Source organism: Schistocerca cancellata, chromosome 4, assembly GCF_023864275.1.
Source record: "Schistocerca cancellata isolate TAMUIC-IGC-003103 chromosome 4, iqSchCanc2.1, whole genome shotgun sequence".
In the NCBI taxonomy this organism is placed as follows: Eukaryota; Metazoa; Arthropoda; class Insecta; order Orthoptera; family Acrididae; genus Schistocerca; species Schistocerca cancellata.
This window is the reverse complement of record NC_064629.1, coordinates 171,632,013-171,648,796: the sequence shown is the minus strand read 5'-3', so window position 1 is coordinate 171,648,796 and position 16,784 is coordinate 171,632,013.

Here is a 16,784-nt window from a genome sequence, read left to right as displayed (position 1 = left end):
AGAGAAAGGATTCATGGAAGGTCCAAACCCACAACCAGGGAAGTGTTTACCAACAGAAACTGTCAAAACTGTACATTCATTTTATGAAAATGATGAAGTTAGCAGGGCAATGCCAGGTATTAAAGATTGTGTGACGATTACAGAAACAAGTGGAAATAAAACAAAAATATCAAAAAGACTTATTTTGTGTAACCTTAAAGAAGCTTACAAGCATTTTAAAGACAAGTTTCCTAACATAAAAATGGGTTTCTCTAAATTTGCTGAGTTGAGACCAAAACATTGTGTATTAGCTGGCCGGAGTGGCACACAAACTGTCTGCGTGTGCACAACTCACCAAAACATAAAATTAATGACAGAAAATGCCAAACTAAATACAGTAACGAACAGCAGCTTAAACAATTATAAGCAGTGCATTGCAAAAATGCTTTGCAACCCATCATCAGTTGATTGCAACATGGGAAACTGTGAATACTGCCCAGGAGAAACTGTCATACGTAAAATTTTAAAAGACTCTTTTCTTGAAAACTTAATTGAACAAGTTCAGTTCTGACAGTGGATGTCAGTTGACCGATGTAATCTGGATATTGTTCAGAAAAATTCCACAAGAGAAAACCTTATGGAATCTGAATTTGTTGTCATATGTAATTTTTCAGAAAATTATAGTATAGTTCCACAGGATGAAGCTAAGAGTTTCCACTGCACAACAGATTACCTTTCATCCTTTTTTATATATTACAAACAGGAAGACAAAATTGAAAATATGAGCTTTGTCATTGTTTCTGATTGCCTGGAGCACAATACAACTGCGGTTTACAACTTTCAAAAGAAGCTAATTTCATATCTAACAAATAAATTTCAAAAGATTCCAAAAAAGATATACTATTATTCTGACGGTTCTGCCGCTCAGTATAAAAATAAGAAAAACTTCCTGAACCTTTGCCTTCATGAGGAAGACTTCAATATAAAAGCTGAGTGGCACTTTTCAGCCACAGCACATGGGAAAGGGCCTTGTGATGGAGTAGTGGGTTCAGTAAAGAGACTGGCAGCTCGAGCAAGTTTGCAAAGGCCATACCAAAATCAGATACAAACCGCACGAGATCTGTTTGAGTTGGCAGTAGATAATATCACAAATGTTGATTTTGCATATTGCACTCAAGAAGACTACGCTGCTTCAGAAATATTCTTGAAAAGGCGACTTGAAGAGGCATTGACAATCAAAGGAAGACAGCAATTTCACGCTTTCATTCCCAACACTACATCAAAATTAATAGTTAAATACTTCTCAGGTGATATGCAGACATGGGAGAGGGAAGTAACTACAGCACCAAACAAACTGAAGTTACAAGATGTATCAGGCTATGTCACCACTGTATATGGCAGAAACTGGTGGCTTGGGTACATTTTAGAAAAAAACGAAGAACTTGATGAAGTGAAAATAACTTTTCTTCATCCGTGTGGACCAGCTAAGTTCAAATGGTTCAAATGGCTCTGAGCACTATGGGACTTAACTGCTGAGGTCATCAGTCCCCTAGAACTTAGAACTACTTAAACCTAACTAACGTAAGGACATCACACACATCCATGCCCGAGGCAGGATTCGAACCTGCGACCGTAGCAGTCGCGCGGCTCCAGACCGTAGCGCCTAGAACCGCTCGGCCACTCTGGCCGGCTACCAGCTAAGTCATTCTCTTATCCTGCACATGCAGATGTCCTGTGGGTGTCAGTTGTGGATGTTCTCACAAAAGTGAATCCATTTACTCCGACAGGGAGAACATACATTCTTAACGAAAGCCCCGGCGGGGTCAGGGATTTTCTCTGCCTCGTGATGGCTGGGTGTTGTGTGCTGTCCTTAGGTTAGTTAGGTTTAAGTAGTTCTAAGTTCTAGGGGACTGATGACCGTAGCAGTTAAGTCCCATAGTGCTCAGAGCCTCTTAACGAAAGTTATGTAAACCGAACCCAGTCAGCTTTATTCAAACGTAATATGTGAAGTTCCAAGACAATTTATTGGGAAACTGCTTTCAACTCAAAACTTAATTTTTGTCTCAGGTTAGTGTTAATGTATATTTTATAGAAAGTTGTTTCAAAAGTATTGTTAGTACCTATTGTGTTAAATTTAGCAATGTACAGATACCTGTTACTCAAAAACAAGCATTACGTATTTAATTTGATCAATAGTTCCATTTCAAACATCATGGACCAGAACTATTATGTAAATACTTGTAATTATTCATACTTTATTTCAGTTTGTAGTTAAATGCTAAATTTCTTGTTTTTGTTATATCGGTTAATATACTGTTAGTGAAGTTGTATGAAATTAAAATAAGCAATAAACTTAATTATAAAATATGCGGATTGGTTTTGGTTTAATAAGGTGATGTTTTGATATTTCTAGTACTTTTTTTACTTATATTTCAGTATATTTTTAAGAAATTCCTGTTTGTTAAAGGTCAATTTGGTCAAACTAGGGCCGTTAGTGAAAAACAAGAGACCGGAATAATTTTTTTTTAACAATGAACCCATCATCATCCCACATTTATATTTTGCCATGTGATTTACAACAGTATGAAGTAGTTATGGAAATATTTTGAAAATTTTCAATTATGTACTTTTTGTAAAAAAAATGAAAATTAAATCAAAATATGAATTTGCATTTTGAAAAAGGTTATTAATTAGAAGCTATGTTTTGTTGTATATCCCTGGAAAGAGCATGCAAAATGCTGCAAAATGACACCTTTCCTAGTTCTCTAGCTCAATTAGGGCAGCTCCTAGGACAATTTAAAAAAAGTGCATTCACACGTTTTTGGCTGGTTTTTGAAAAGTTTACATAGCCATATTTCAGGAATGGTTTGAGATAAAAAATTGAAATATGGTATTTTTCTTAGTCTCAGTGCCCACTATAAGTATACCAACTTTCAGCAAAATCTGAGAGGGTGAGGTAAAATAGGTGTGTTGATTTGACATGGAATGACTCTTAATAGTCAAAGTAAAGAATTATTCTTAAGCAGTGTGGTATCAACTACAGGGTGGAAAAAATAAAACTGACCCCGGTTCAAATGGCTCCGAGCACTATGGGACTTAACACCTGAGGTCATCAGTCCCCTAGAACTTAGAACTACTTAAATCTAACTAACCTAAGGACATCACACACATCCATGCCCGAGGCAGGATTCGAACCTGCAATCGTAGCGGTCACGCGGTTCCAGACTGAAGCGCCTAGAACCGCTCGGCCACACCGGCCATCTGTACGGTTCTCACCAGGACTCTTTACAGTTTCTCTGCAACTTTGGAAAATACCGAGCGTCATGGGGGAATCACTCGACCTGCAGCCGGCTCCTATGCACTGAGCGCAGCTAGTGTAGGAGGATTAGAGACAGAGTAGTCCATCAACTCCACACTGAAGAAAGCCTTCTCACCCCAGAAACCGACCCTGTTGTAGACACAGGAAGAGAGCAGGAAATGGGGTGCTACAACATCAAGAAAGAACGTCTACCAGCATACGTCAGCGGCAGTATTGCGGCTCTCTGAGACTGTGGTTTATCACTCCGCGAAGTTGTTCGTGTTGGTTGCATTCCCACAACTACCATGCAAATATGGAATCGACGGGGGCCATGAAGTAACGTACGGACATTTACGTAACTTGAGTCAGGAAATGGGCATTTTTGGAGCAAAATAGGCATCTGCATAGATAGACGTCTGGAGCACAACGAACGGTCAGCGCGGCAACCGTCTTTGCGGCTTCTTTTGACGCTGCGGCAAAGATAAGCGTGTCGACAGTGACTCGCCCGAGGACAGCATTGAACACAGGAGTGGCGTCAAGTCGTCTTTTGAGACGAGCCACGTATCGGCGTACATCATCACGGTGGATGTGTCTGTGGTAGCAGGCCCTAGGAGAAGGAACGTCGCCAGATTATGCTCGTCGTCTTCATAAAGACCCAGTGCCTAGCGTTTTGGAACAAGGTGCAGTCGTACCCACAATACGATCACTTCTGATCCGTATAGCTCGTAATTTGGGTCGCTGGCGCTACGTTTTTGATGTGTGAAGGTCCTTACCGTGCCCTACCTGCGAGGCCACCGTAGCGTTATCTTTCGAAATGATAACGCACACCGCATATTGCCCCTGCTTTCCTGACCTACCACGACAGATAGTGTCCCACTGTAGCCTTGACCAGAACATTCTCCAGAGCTCTCATTCACTGAAAATATCTGGACTTGAGTTGCCGACATTCTTTCCCTCCGCCACTTTTCAGGAAGCAGCATGAAATAACATACCTATATCTGTCGTCCAAACCCTATTCGACTCGATGCCAAACAGAGCTTGAGGCTTTGTACCCTGGATCTCTCGGGAAAAAAACCTACGATGTTGTTGGTTACGTTGTGTTCTTACCATACACTGATCAGCCAGAAAATATGAACACTCACCCACTGTCGATATAAGCCCGTCCAGGCGACAGCAACGTCACCCTCCGAGGAATGACTGATACTCAGATACACGGACGGTGTATGCAGTATCAGTGAGGGTGCTGTCCGTGTGTACAATAGGAAAGGCTTGCGATCTATCCGAGTTTGACTGAGGGCAGATTGTGATGGCCCGGGGGATCGCCATAAGCATTTCGGAATCTGCACGCTTTGTCGGATGGAGTGCTGTGGTTAGTGTCTTCAGTACGTGGCGAAACCAAGGTGAAACCACGTCCAGACGTTGAGAAGTTGGGTGGCCACTCCTCACTACAGCACTACAGATGTCGGACGTCGTAGGCGGGTCAGACTGATAAAACAGGACATTTGGCGAACTGTGGCGGACATGAGTTGCCCCCCTTCTAACAGCCATGCATCGCAAGCCTCTAGAGGAACGGAAGGTCCAAATGATTGTAAAAGAGCACAGGTAGCTCCAGTTTTCAAGAAGGGTCGTCAAGCAGATGCGCAAAATTATAGGCCTATATCTCTGACATCGATCTGTTGTAGGATTTTAGAACATGTTTTTTGCTCGCGTATCATGTCATTTCTGGAAACCCAGAATCTGCTCTGTAGGAATCAACATGGATTCCGGAAACAGCGATCGTGTGAGACCCAACTCGCTTTATTTGTTCATGAGACCCAGAAAATATTAGATACGGGCGCACAGGTAGTTGCCATTTTCCTTGACTTCCGGAGGCGTTCGATACAGTTCCGCACTGTCGCCTGATAAACAAACTAAGAGCCTACGGAATATCAGACAATCTGTGTGGCTGGATTGAAGACTTTTTAGCAAAAATCACACAGCATGTTGTTCTCAATGGAGAGACGTCTACAGACGTTAAAGTAACCTCTGGCGTGACACAGGGGAGTGTTATGGGACCACTGCTTTTCACAATATATATATAAATGACCTAGTAGATAGTGTCGGAAGTTCCATGCGGCTTTTCTCGGATGATGCTGTAGTATACGTAGAAGTCGCAGCATTAGAAAATTGCAGTGAAATGCAGGAAGATATGCAGCGGATAGGCACTAGGTGCAGGGATTGGCAACTGACCCTTAACATAGACAAATGTAATGTATTGCGAATACATAGAAAGAAGGATCCTGTGTTGTATGATTATATGATAGCGGAACAAACACTGGTAGCAGTTACTTCTGTAAAATATCTGGGAATATGCGTACGGAACGATTTGAAGTGGAATGATCATATAAAATTAATTGTTGGTAAGGCGGGTGCCAGGTTGAGATTCATTGGAAGAGGCCTTAGAAAATGTAGTCCATCTACAAAGGAGGTGGCGTCACAGGGTTATTTGGTAAGCGTAATAGCGTTACGGAGATGTTTAGCAAACTCAAGTGACAGAGTCTGCAAGAGAGGTGCTCTGCATCGCGGTGTAGCTTGCTGTCCAGGTTTCGAGAGGGTGCGTTTCTGGATGAGGTATCGAATATATTGCTTCCCCCTACTTATACCTCCCGAGGAGATCACGAATGTAAAATTAGAGAGATTAGAGCGCGCAAGGAGGCTTTCCGGCATTCCTTCGTCCCGCGAACAATACGTGACTGGAACAGGAAAGTCAGGTAATGACAGTGACACGTAAAGTGTCCTCCGCCACACACCGTTGGGTGGCTTACGGAGTATAAATGTAGATGTAGAAATGTAGATGAACTAAATCAGAATTTAATGCTGTGAAGAGAACAAGTGTGTCTGAACACATAGTGTAGCGAACACTCCTAACGATGAGCCCCCGCAGACTACGAACCATGCAAGTGCCATGTTAACACCACGGCATCGGCAACTGCGACTGAAATGTGTACTTGGCCTCGGGCATTGGACGTTGGCGCAGTGGCAGAGCGTTACACGGTCTGATGAACCCTGATACCTTCGTCATCGTGCCGATGGGAATGCGCAAATCCGTCGTCTTCCAGGGGAACAGCTCCTTGACACCTATACTGCATGATGGAGACAAGCTCGCGGCGGTTCCATGATGCTCTGGGGTACATTCACGTAGACATCCATGGATCCGTTGGAGTTCGTGCAAAGTACCATGACGGCCAAGGACTATTGTACACTGGTTGCAGACCAGTTACACCCCTTCATGACGATCGTGTTTCCCGACGCCAGTGGCATTTTTCAGTAAGATAATGCACATGTCACAAGGCCAGGACTGTGATGGAGTGGTTCGAGGAACACAGTGGCGAGTTCCAGTAGATGCGCTGGCCTCCCAACTCACCAGATCTGAGCCTGATCGAACACATCTGGGATGTGATTGAATGTGGCGTCAGAGCTCATTGCCCCCTCCCAAGAATTTCCGTGAATTAGGTGACTTGTGTGTGCAGATGTGGTGCAACTGCCTTCAGCGACCTACCAAGGCCTCATTGCTTCCATGGCAGGACGAGTCACCGCTGTTATCCGTGTCAGGGGTGGACATACCGGCTATTAAGCAAGTGGACATCAAGTTCTGGCTGATCAATGTAGTGTATCCACACAACAAGTAAAACGCTATTATTTGTTGTCTGTCCTGATGTTGCGATTTTAGAGGTCAGCAGTGTATATGAAACAAACAGGCGTTGTGACACCATGCAAATATCATGAGTGGAACTAGGCAGTTACCCGTTATCAGAAGGCAAAGACCAGATACAGTAGGCGCTACACAAATGTATACCATCGAAGTGTGCGACGATAAATTTCGACACGATGCTCAAATTCAGTACGGAGATCACATCTAAGTGAAAGGTTCGATATTGCCGTCAGGAAATGTGCAAAGTCCCGCAGTTATTGTCACACTACCGATGACGTCACCAGTGCTAGACTCCAGATACTGCCGTTAAGGCTGCTCCTGTCGGGTCTCTTGATCATTCCCGCTGGTTTGCACATAATTAAGCCCACTGCACAGCCTACAACCACATAAGACCGAGAGGGACAAGACATCGACTTTTCAAAGTTACACAAGAAGCCCGAACAGGCTGCACGCTGTCATACGTCTGTCTGGGGTATATTGTCCCAGAAATACACTACTGGCCATTAAAATGTTACACCACGAAGATGACGTGCTACAGATGCGAAATTTAACCGACAGGAAGAAGATGGTATGATATGCAAATGATTCACATAAGGTTGGCGACTATGGCGACACCTACAACGTGCTGACATGAGGAAAGTTTCCAACCGATTTCTCATACACAAACAGCAGTTGACCGGCGTTGCCTGGTGAAACGTTCTTGTGATGCCTCGTGTAAGGAGGAGAAATGCGTACCATTACGTTTCCAACTTTGATAAAGGTCGGATTTTGGCCTATCGCGATTGCGGTTTATCGTATCGCGACATTGCTGCTCCCGTTGGTCGAGATCCAATGACTCTTAGCCGAATATGGAATCGGTGGGTTCAGGAGGGTAATACGGAACGCCGTGCTGGATCCCAAAGGCCTCGTATCACTAGCAGACGAGATGACAGGAATCTTATCCTCATGGCTGTAACGGATCGTGCAGCCACGTCTCGATCCCTGAGTCAACAGACGGGGACGTTTGCAAAGACAACAACGAACTGCACGAACAGTTCGACGACGTTTGCAGCAGCATGGACTATCAGCTTGGAGACCGTGACTTCGGTTACCCTTGACGCTGCATCACAGACAGGAGCGCCTGCGATGGTGCACTCAACGACGAACCTGGGTGCACTAATGCCAAAACGTCATTTTTTTCGGATGAATCCAGGTTCAGTTTACCGCGTCGTGATGTTAGCATCCGTGTTTGACTACATCGCGGTGAACGCCCATTGGAAGCGTGTATTCGTCATCGCCATACTGGCGAATCACCCGGCGTGATGGTATAGGGTGCCATTGGTTACTCGTCTTGGTCACCTCTTGTTCGCATTGACGGCACTTTTAACAGTGGACGTTACATTTCAGATGTGTTACGATCAGTGGCTCTACCCTTCATTCGATCCCTGCAAAACGCTACATTTCAGCAGGATAATGCACTACCGCATGTTTCAGGTCATGTACGGGCCTTTCTGGATACAGAAAATGTTCGACTGCTGGCCCGGAGAGCACATTCTCCAGATCTCTCACCAACTGAAGAAGTCTGGTCAATGGTGGCCGATCAACTGGCTCGTCACAATACGCCAGTCACTACTCTTGATGAACTGTGTTATCGTGTTGAAGCTGCATGGGCAGCTGTACCTGTACACGCCATCCAAGCTCTGTATGACTCAATGCCCAGGCGTATCAAGGCCGTTATTACGGCCAGAGGCGGTTGTTCTGGGTACTGATTTCTCAGGATCTATGCACTCAAACTGCGTGAAAATGTAATCACACGTCTGTTCTTGTATAATATATTTGTCCAATGACTACCCGTTTATCATCTGCATTTCTTCTTGGTGTAACAATTTTAATGGCTAGTATTGTAAATTAATACTAGCTGCAATCCGCATGTTTAGGCCACGTTTTTCGGGAAGTTTCTCTTGGTTTAAGTAAAATGCCGAAACTGGAAATCCGCTGCCAAATATTCCCTACTGGGAAGACCTCTGCCCCTCCACCACGCCTCTTGGTATTTGACTGTAGAGATGTGACCACTAATGTCGGTATGGCCTCGAACAATCCGCTCTGCCTTTCGCGGTAGCGGATGAAACACAACTAGAGCCACTGCTGTGTTTAGTGTACTGCTATCATTGCCTTCTCGTGGAACTAAAAATGGGTCAAATGGCTCTGAGCACTATGGGACTTAACATCTGTGGTCATCAGTCCCCTAGAACTTAGAACTACTTAAACCTAACTAACCTAAGGACATCACACACATCCATGCCCGAGGCAGGATTCGAACCTGCGACCGTAGCAGTCGCGCGGTTCCGGACTGAGCGCCTAGAACCGTTAGACCACCGCGTCCGGCTGAGTGGAACTTTGCTGCAACGGATTTTGCCCTGGTGCACGACAACAGCGGTGTTCTTCGCTCACTAGCGTGACAAAAGTCATGGGATGGCGATATGCACATTTGCAGATGGCTGTAGCATCGTGTAAACAAGGCATAAAAGGGTACTGCATCAACGGAGTTGAATCTTCCTGGCAGATTAAAACTGTGTGCCGGACCAAGACTCGAACTCGGGACCCCCCGAGTCTCAGTCCGGCACACAGTTTTAATCTGCCAGGAAGTTTCATAGCAGCGCACACTCCGCTGCAGAGTGAAAATACAGACTTTGAACGTGGAATGGTAGTTGGAGCTAGACGCATGGGACATTCCATTTCGGATATCGTTTGGGAGTTTAATAATCCGAAATCCACGGCGTCAAGGGTGTGCCGAGAATACCAGACTTGAGACACCACCTCTCACCACGGACAGCGCAGTGTCGGCAGCTGTGGCCGAGCGGTTCTATGCGCTTAAGTCCGGAACCGCGCTGCTGCTACTGTCGCAGGTTCGAATCCTGCCTCGGGCATGGATGTGTGTGATGTCCTTAGGTTAGTTAGGTTCAAGTAGTTCTAAGTATAGGGTACTGATGACCTCGCAGTGACAACGCAGTGCCGGCCACGGTGGCCGTGCGGTTCTGGCGCTGCAGTCCGGAACCGCGGGACTGCTACGGTCGCAGGTTCGAATGCTGCCTCGGGCATGGGTGTGTGTGATGTCCTTAGGTTAGTTAGGTTTAAGTAGTTCTAAGTTCTAGGGGACTTATGACCTAAGATGTTGAGTCCCATAGTGCTCAGAGCCACTTGAACCATTTGACAACGCAGTGGCAGAAGGCTTTCGTTTGAAGACCAGGAGCAACGGTATTTGCGTAGAATTGTTGAAACGTCCCCTTAGAAAAATTAATGAATTACTGTGCTGATAAATCTTTACGTTATTTGCTTTTCAAACAGCTGAGCAAAACTGAACGTACTGAGACATTCACTAAACTGATACACAATATTTTTAGCGCAACGCAATCCGACTTTCAATAATCTCTACAAAAGAATGGCCCTGACTAACAATAACCTATACCTTTCATGAATCACATACCTCATAAAAATTTCCGTTACTCGAACTACTGCAATACAGCGAGTGCCAATACTGCCAGCTAAATAAAAGATTCTAACTACTGAAGTCACTAACTACTGATAGGCATAGTTAGGAAATGAAACATTTTGATAGAGAACAAACAATGTATTTACCTTAATAGTGTTCAAAGGTCATACTATATATATCAGTTTATGACATCCAGTCTTACAAATTTACTCTCTCTGATGGACACACGTCCAGATCATCCGCTCTCAAAACTCTGCCATCTCTCTCCCCAAATCCACAAGTGCTGGCGGCTCAATTATGAATTTTTTTTTCAAATCTGTATTGGCCACTGCCCAAAACAATTTGTAAAATTGTTTGTGGGGAGCATGGGGGTTATGTAAGTAGGCTGTGTAGGTTCTCATATCCGTAACGCCATGTAGCGCTCTGTATGAAAATCACTGGCTGTGCTGTGTGCAGTTTATGGCTGGTTTGCATTGTTGTTTGCTATTGTAGTGTTGGGCAGTTGGCCGTAAACAGCGCGTAGCGTTGCGCAGTTGGAGGTGAGCCGCCAGCACTGGTGGATGTGGGGAGAGAGATGGCAGAGTTTTGAGAGCGGATGATCTGGACGTGTGTCCATCAGAGAGAGTAAATTTGTAAGACTGAATGTCATAAACTGATATATATAGTATGACCTTCGAACACTATTAAGGTAAATACACTCCTGGAAATGGAAAAAAGAACACATTGACACCGGTGTGTCAGACCCACCATACTTGCTCCGGACACTGCGAGAGGGCTGTACAAGCAATGATCACACGCACGGCACAGCGGACACACCAGGAACCGCGGTGTTGGCCGTCGAATGGCGTTAGCTGCGCAGCATTTGTGCACCGCCGCCGTCAGTGTCAGCCAGTTTGCCGTGGCATACGGAGCTCCATCGCAGTCTTTAACACTGGTAGCATGCCGCGACAGCGTGGACGTGAACCGTATGTGCAGTTGACGGACTTTGAGCGAGGGCGTATAGTGGGCATGCGGGAGGCCGGGTGGACGTACCGCCGAATTGCTCAACACGTGGGGCGTGAGGTCTCCACAGTACATCGATGTTGTCACCAGTGGTCGGCGGAAGGTGCACGTGCCCGTCGACCTGGGACCGGACCGCAGCGACGCACGGATGCACGCCAAGACCGTAGGATCCTACGCAGTGCCGTAGGGGACCGCACCGCCACTTCCCAGCAAATTAGGGACACTGTTGCTCCTGGGGTATCGGCGAGGACCATTCGCAACCGTCTCCATGAAGCTGGGCTGCGGTCCCGCACACCGTTAGGCCGTCTTCCGCTCACGCCCCAACATCGCGCAGCCCGCCTCCAGTGGTGTCGCGACAGGCGTGAATGGAGGGACGAATGGAGACGTGTCGTCTTCAGCGATGAGAGTCGCTTTTGCCTTGGTACCAATGATGGTCGTATGCGTGTTTGGCGCCGTGCAGGTGAGCGCCACAATCAGGACTGCATACGACCGAGGCACACAGGGCCAACACCCGGCATCATGGTGTGGGGAGCGATCTCCTACGCTGGCCGTACACCACTGGTGATCGTCGAGGGGACACTGAATAGTGCACGGTACATCCAAACCGTCATCGAACCCATCGTTCTACCATTCCTAGACCGGCAAGGGAACTTGCTGTTCCAACAGGACAATGCACGTCCGCATGTATCCCGTGCCACCCAACGTGCTCTAGAAGGTGTAAGTCAACTACCCTGGCCAGCAAGATCTCCGGATCTGTCCCCCATTGAGCATGTTTGGGACTGGATGAAGCGTCGTCTCACGCGGTCTGCACGTCCAGCACGAACGCTGGTCCAACTGAGGCGCCATGTGGAAATGGCATGGCAAGCCGTTCCACAGGACTACATCCAGCATCTCTACGATCGTCTCCATGGGAGAATAGCAGCCTGCATTGCTGCGAAAGGTGGATATACACTGTACTAGTGCCGACATTGTGCATGCTCTGTTGCCTGTGTCTATGTGCCTGTGGTTCTGTCAGTGTGATTATGTGATGTATCTGACCCCAGGAATGTGTCAATAAAGTTTCCCCTTCCTGGGACAATGAATTCACGGTGTTCTTATTTCAATTTCCAAGAGTGTACATTGTTTGTTCTCTATCAAAATCTTTCATTTCCTAACTATGCCTATAAGTAGGTAGTTACTTCAGTAGACAGAATCTTTTATTTAGCTGGTAGTATTGGCGCTCGCTGTATTGCAGAAGTTCGAGTAACGGAGATTTTTATGAGGTAAGTGATTCATGAAAGGTATAGGTTATTGTTAGTCAGGGCCATTCTGTTGTAGAGATTATTGAAAGTCAGATTGCGTTGCGCTAAAAATATTGTGTGTCAGTTTAGTGAATGTCTGAGTACGTTCTGTTTTGCTCAGCTGTTTGAAAAGCAAATAACGTAGAGGTCTATCAGCACAGTAATTCATTAATTATTCTACGGGACGTTTCATTGTTAGTGCCAGCAGACAAGCAACACGGCGTGAAATAACTGCAGATATCAATGTGGGACCTAAGACGGACGTATCCGTTAGGGCAGTGCGGCGAAATTTGGCGTTAATGGGTTCGGCAGCAGACGGTCGATGTAAGCATCGTTGCTAACAGCACGACATCAGTTACAGCACCTACCCTGGGCTCGTAACCACGTCGGTTGGACCCTAGACGACTGGAAAACCATGGCCTGGTCAGATGAGTCACGATTTCGGTTGGTAAGAGCTGATGGTAAGGTTCGAGTGCTGCGTGCACCCCACGAAGCCATGGACCCAAGTGGTGCAAGCTAGTGGTGACTCCATGATTGTGTGGACTGTTCAAATCAAATGGCTCTGAGCACTATGGGACTCAACAGCTTAGGTCATAAGTCCCCTAGAACTTAGAACTACTTAAACATAACTAACCTAAGGACATTACACACACCCATGCCCGAGGCAGGATTCGAACCTGCGACCGTAGCAGTCCCGCGGTTCCGGACTGCAGCGCCAGAACCGCTAGACCACCGCGGCCGGCATGTGTGAACTGTGTTTACGTGGAATTGACTGGGTCCTCTGGTCATACCGAACCAATCATTGACTGGGAATGGTTATGTTCGGCTATTTGGAGACCATTTGCAGCGATTCATGGACTTCATGTCCCCAGAAAAAGATGGAATTTTTATGGATGGGTAGGTGCCATGTGCGACTCCTCATGCGCTGTGTGTTCTCAGTTGTCTTGTAACGTGTGGAAACATAGACCTTTACAAAGGCAACCATTGCCAGACTCCAAACCTTTAATTTCTGGCTATACAGAAGAATGTTTGTTAATATCATGGACTCAGAAAGTGACAAACGTCGAGGTATTACGTCGAGTTAACAAAAGCCCAGAGCTGATCAACATCATCAAGTGTCACAAACTACAATACCTTGGACATTTCATGAGGAATCAGTTTAATAAGTCAAAGCTGCAAAATACTAACGCGAATTCTTTACAGACGAATGGAAAAACTAGAAGAAGCCGACCTCGGGGAAGATCAATTTGGATTCCGTAGAAATATGGGAACACGTGAGGCAATACTGACCCTACGACTTAACCTAGAACCTAGATTAAGGAAAGGCAAACCTATGTTTCTAGCATTTGTAGACTTAGAGAAAGCTTTTGACAATGTTGACTGGAACACTGTCTTTCAAATTCTGAAGGTGGCAGGGGTAAAATACAGGGAGCGAAAGGCTATTTACAATTTGTACTGAAACCAGATGGCTGTTATAAGAGTCGAAGGACATGAAAGGGAAGCAGTGGTTTGGAAGGGAGTGAGACAGGGTTGTAGCCTCTCCCCGATGTTATTCAATCTGTATATTGAGCAAGCAGTGAAAGAAACAAAATAAAAATTCAGAGTAGGTATTAAAATCCATGGAGAAGAAATAAAAACTTTGAGATTCGCCGATGGCATTGTAATTCTGTCAGAGACAGCAAAGGACTTGGAAGAGCAGTTGAACGGAATGGGCAGTGTCTTGAAAGGAGGATATAAGATGAACATCAACGAAAGCAAAAGAGGATAATGGAATGTAGTCGAATTAAGTCGGGTGATGCTGAGGGAATTATATTAGGAAATGAGACACTTAAAGTAGTAAAGGTGTTTTGCTATTTGGGGAGCAAAATAACTGATGATGGTCGAAGTAGAGAGGATATAAAATGTAGTCTGGCAATGGCAAGGAAAGCGTTTCTCAAGAAGAGAAATTTGTTAACATCGAGTATAGATTTTAGTGTTAGGAAGTTGTTTCTGAAAGTTTTTATATGGAGTGTAGCCATGTAGGGAAGTGAAACATGGACTGTAAATAGTTTGGAGCCCGGATCTCGTGGTCGTGCGGTAGCGTTCTCGCTTCCCACGCCCGGGTTCCCGGGTTCGATTCCCGGCGGGGTCAGGGATTTTCTCTGCCTCGTGATGGCTGGGTGTTGTGTGCTGTCCTTAGGTTAGTTGGGTTTAAGTAGTTCTAAGTTCTAGGGGACTGATGACCATAGCTGTTAAGTCCCATAGTGCTCTAAGCCATTTGAACCATTTGAATAGTTTGGACAAGAAGAGAATAGAAGCTTTCGAAATGTGGTGCTAGAGAAGAATGCTGAAGATTAGATTGGTAGATCACATAACTAATGAGGAAGTATTGAATAGGATTGGGGAGAAGAGAAGTTTGTGGCACAACTTGACCAGAAGAAGGGATCGGTTGGTAGGACGTGTTCTGAGGCATCAAGGGATCACCAATTTAGTATTGGAGGGCAGCGTGGAGGGTAAAAATCGTAGAGAGAGACCAAGAGATGTATACACTAAGCAGATTCAGAAGGATGTAGGTTGCAGTAGGTACTGGGAGATGAAGAAGCCTGCACAGGATAGAGTAGCATGGAGAGCTGCATCAAACCATTCTCAGGACTGAAGACCACAACAACAACAACATGAGCTGCTTCAACGTATCCTGCAAGGGAAAGTTGAGGGAAACAGACCTCCGGGATGAAGTAGAATTTCCTGGCTCGACAACCTTAGATCTTGGTTTAATATTAGCTCTGAAGAACTGTTTCGCATTGCAACTGATAAAGACAGAATAGCCATGATGATCGCCAACATCCGAAGCGGACAGGCACGCTAAGAAGAAGAATGTGCCAAGTCACCTGGCCAGAATTGTTCGCGATTGGTTTGAAGAACATTCTGGACAATTCGAGCGTTTGATTTGGCCACTCTGATCGCCCGACATGAATCTCATCGAACATTTATGGGACATAATCGAGAGTTCAGTTCGTGCACAAAATGCTGCACCGGCAACGCCTCCGCTACGGGCGGCTTTAGAGGCATCATGGCTCAATATTTCTCAGCGGGCTTCCAACGACTTTATACCGGGAAAAAGGAGGGCCAACTCGATATTAGGTGTCTCTTGACTTTGTCACCGCTGTATATGTCTGCATGCGCTCTTCTGTATCTTCTGCTGGACATATTTAATAAACTTGTGCTAGCAGGTTTACAAACACAGGGATTACGATCTAGTAGACTTAGACTGTTATTTCTGTGCAGGATACGTAGCTGGCGTAAGGATACTGGGAAAACAATTAGAAAACCCAGAAATATCATAGAATAGTTTTGATAATATCCTCAATTCGTCTAGTTAATGTCGTTGTTGTGTGTATAGTCCCTGTTGACGTTCACTTCAAGAGAATTCTCCTCTCTTTTATGTAACGTGTTGCAATGTGGAAAAATTCTCAATAGTTGATCGTCCCTTTCTAAACACTGATTGTTATTCAGGTATTATCTTTTGTATGCTAATTTTGTAGTCCTGAATTCAGGATTTTTGCATATAATTTATAGGCTGAGTCTAGGAGGCTTACACCTTTATAATTATATTTATTTTCACCAGCCTGTTCAAGAGTGATTATTACTATGTCTCTTAGCCAGTCTTTTAGTACCTTCTTACCTCTCCAACAATATTAAGTATGCAAAGCAGCCTTGGATGCTGGAATCATTACGCATATTTCCACAGTTCTATATCAGTACTATCTAAACCAGTGGCACTCCTATTCTTAGTAACTTTTAGGGCTTCCGTTAGGTCTCTAATATCAACATCGTCCAGGTATTTTGTATGATTTAGTTCAGGTAATGTCTCAATTACACTGTCATCATACCATAACGTTTTGTAATTGTTGTGGACTGGCAAGACAGCCAATCCACTAGGAGGAAGCCGAAAGGCACGCGTTTAAGCTCACGCAGGCTGGCGTGAGGTCTGGAACAGGACAAGGTAATTATAATAGCAAATAACGTACGTAGGTGCTGGAATACTTAACTTTAATCCATAATTGGTGAACATTGCTCTTGACGGTA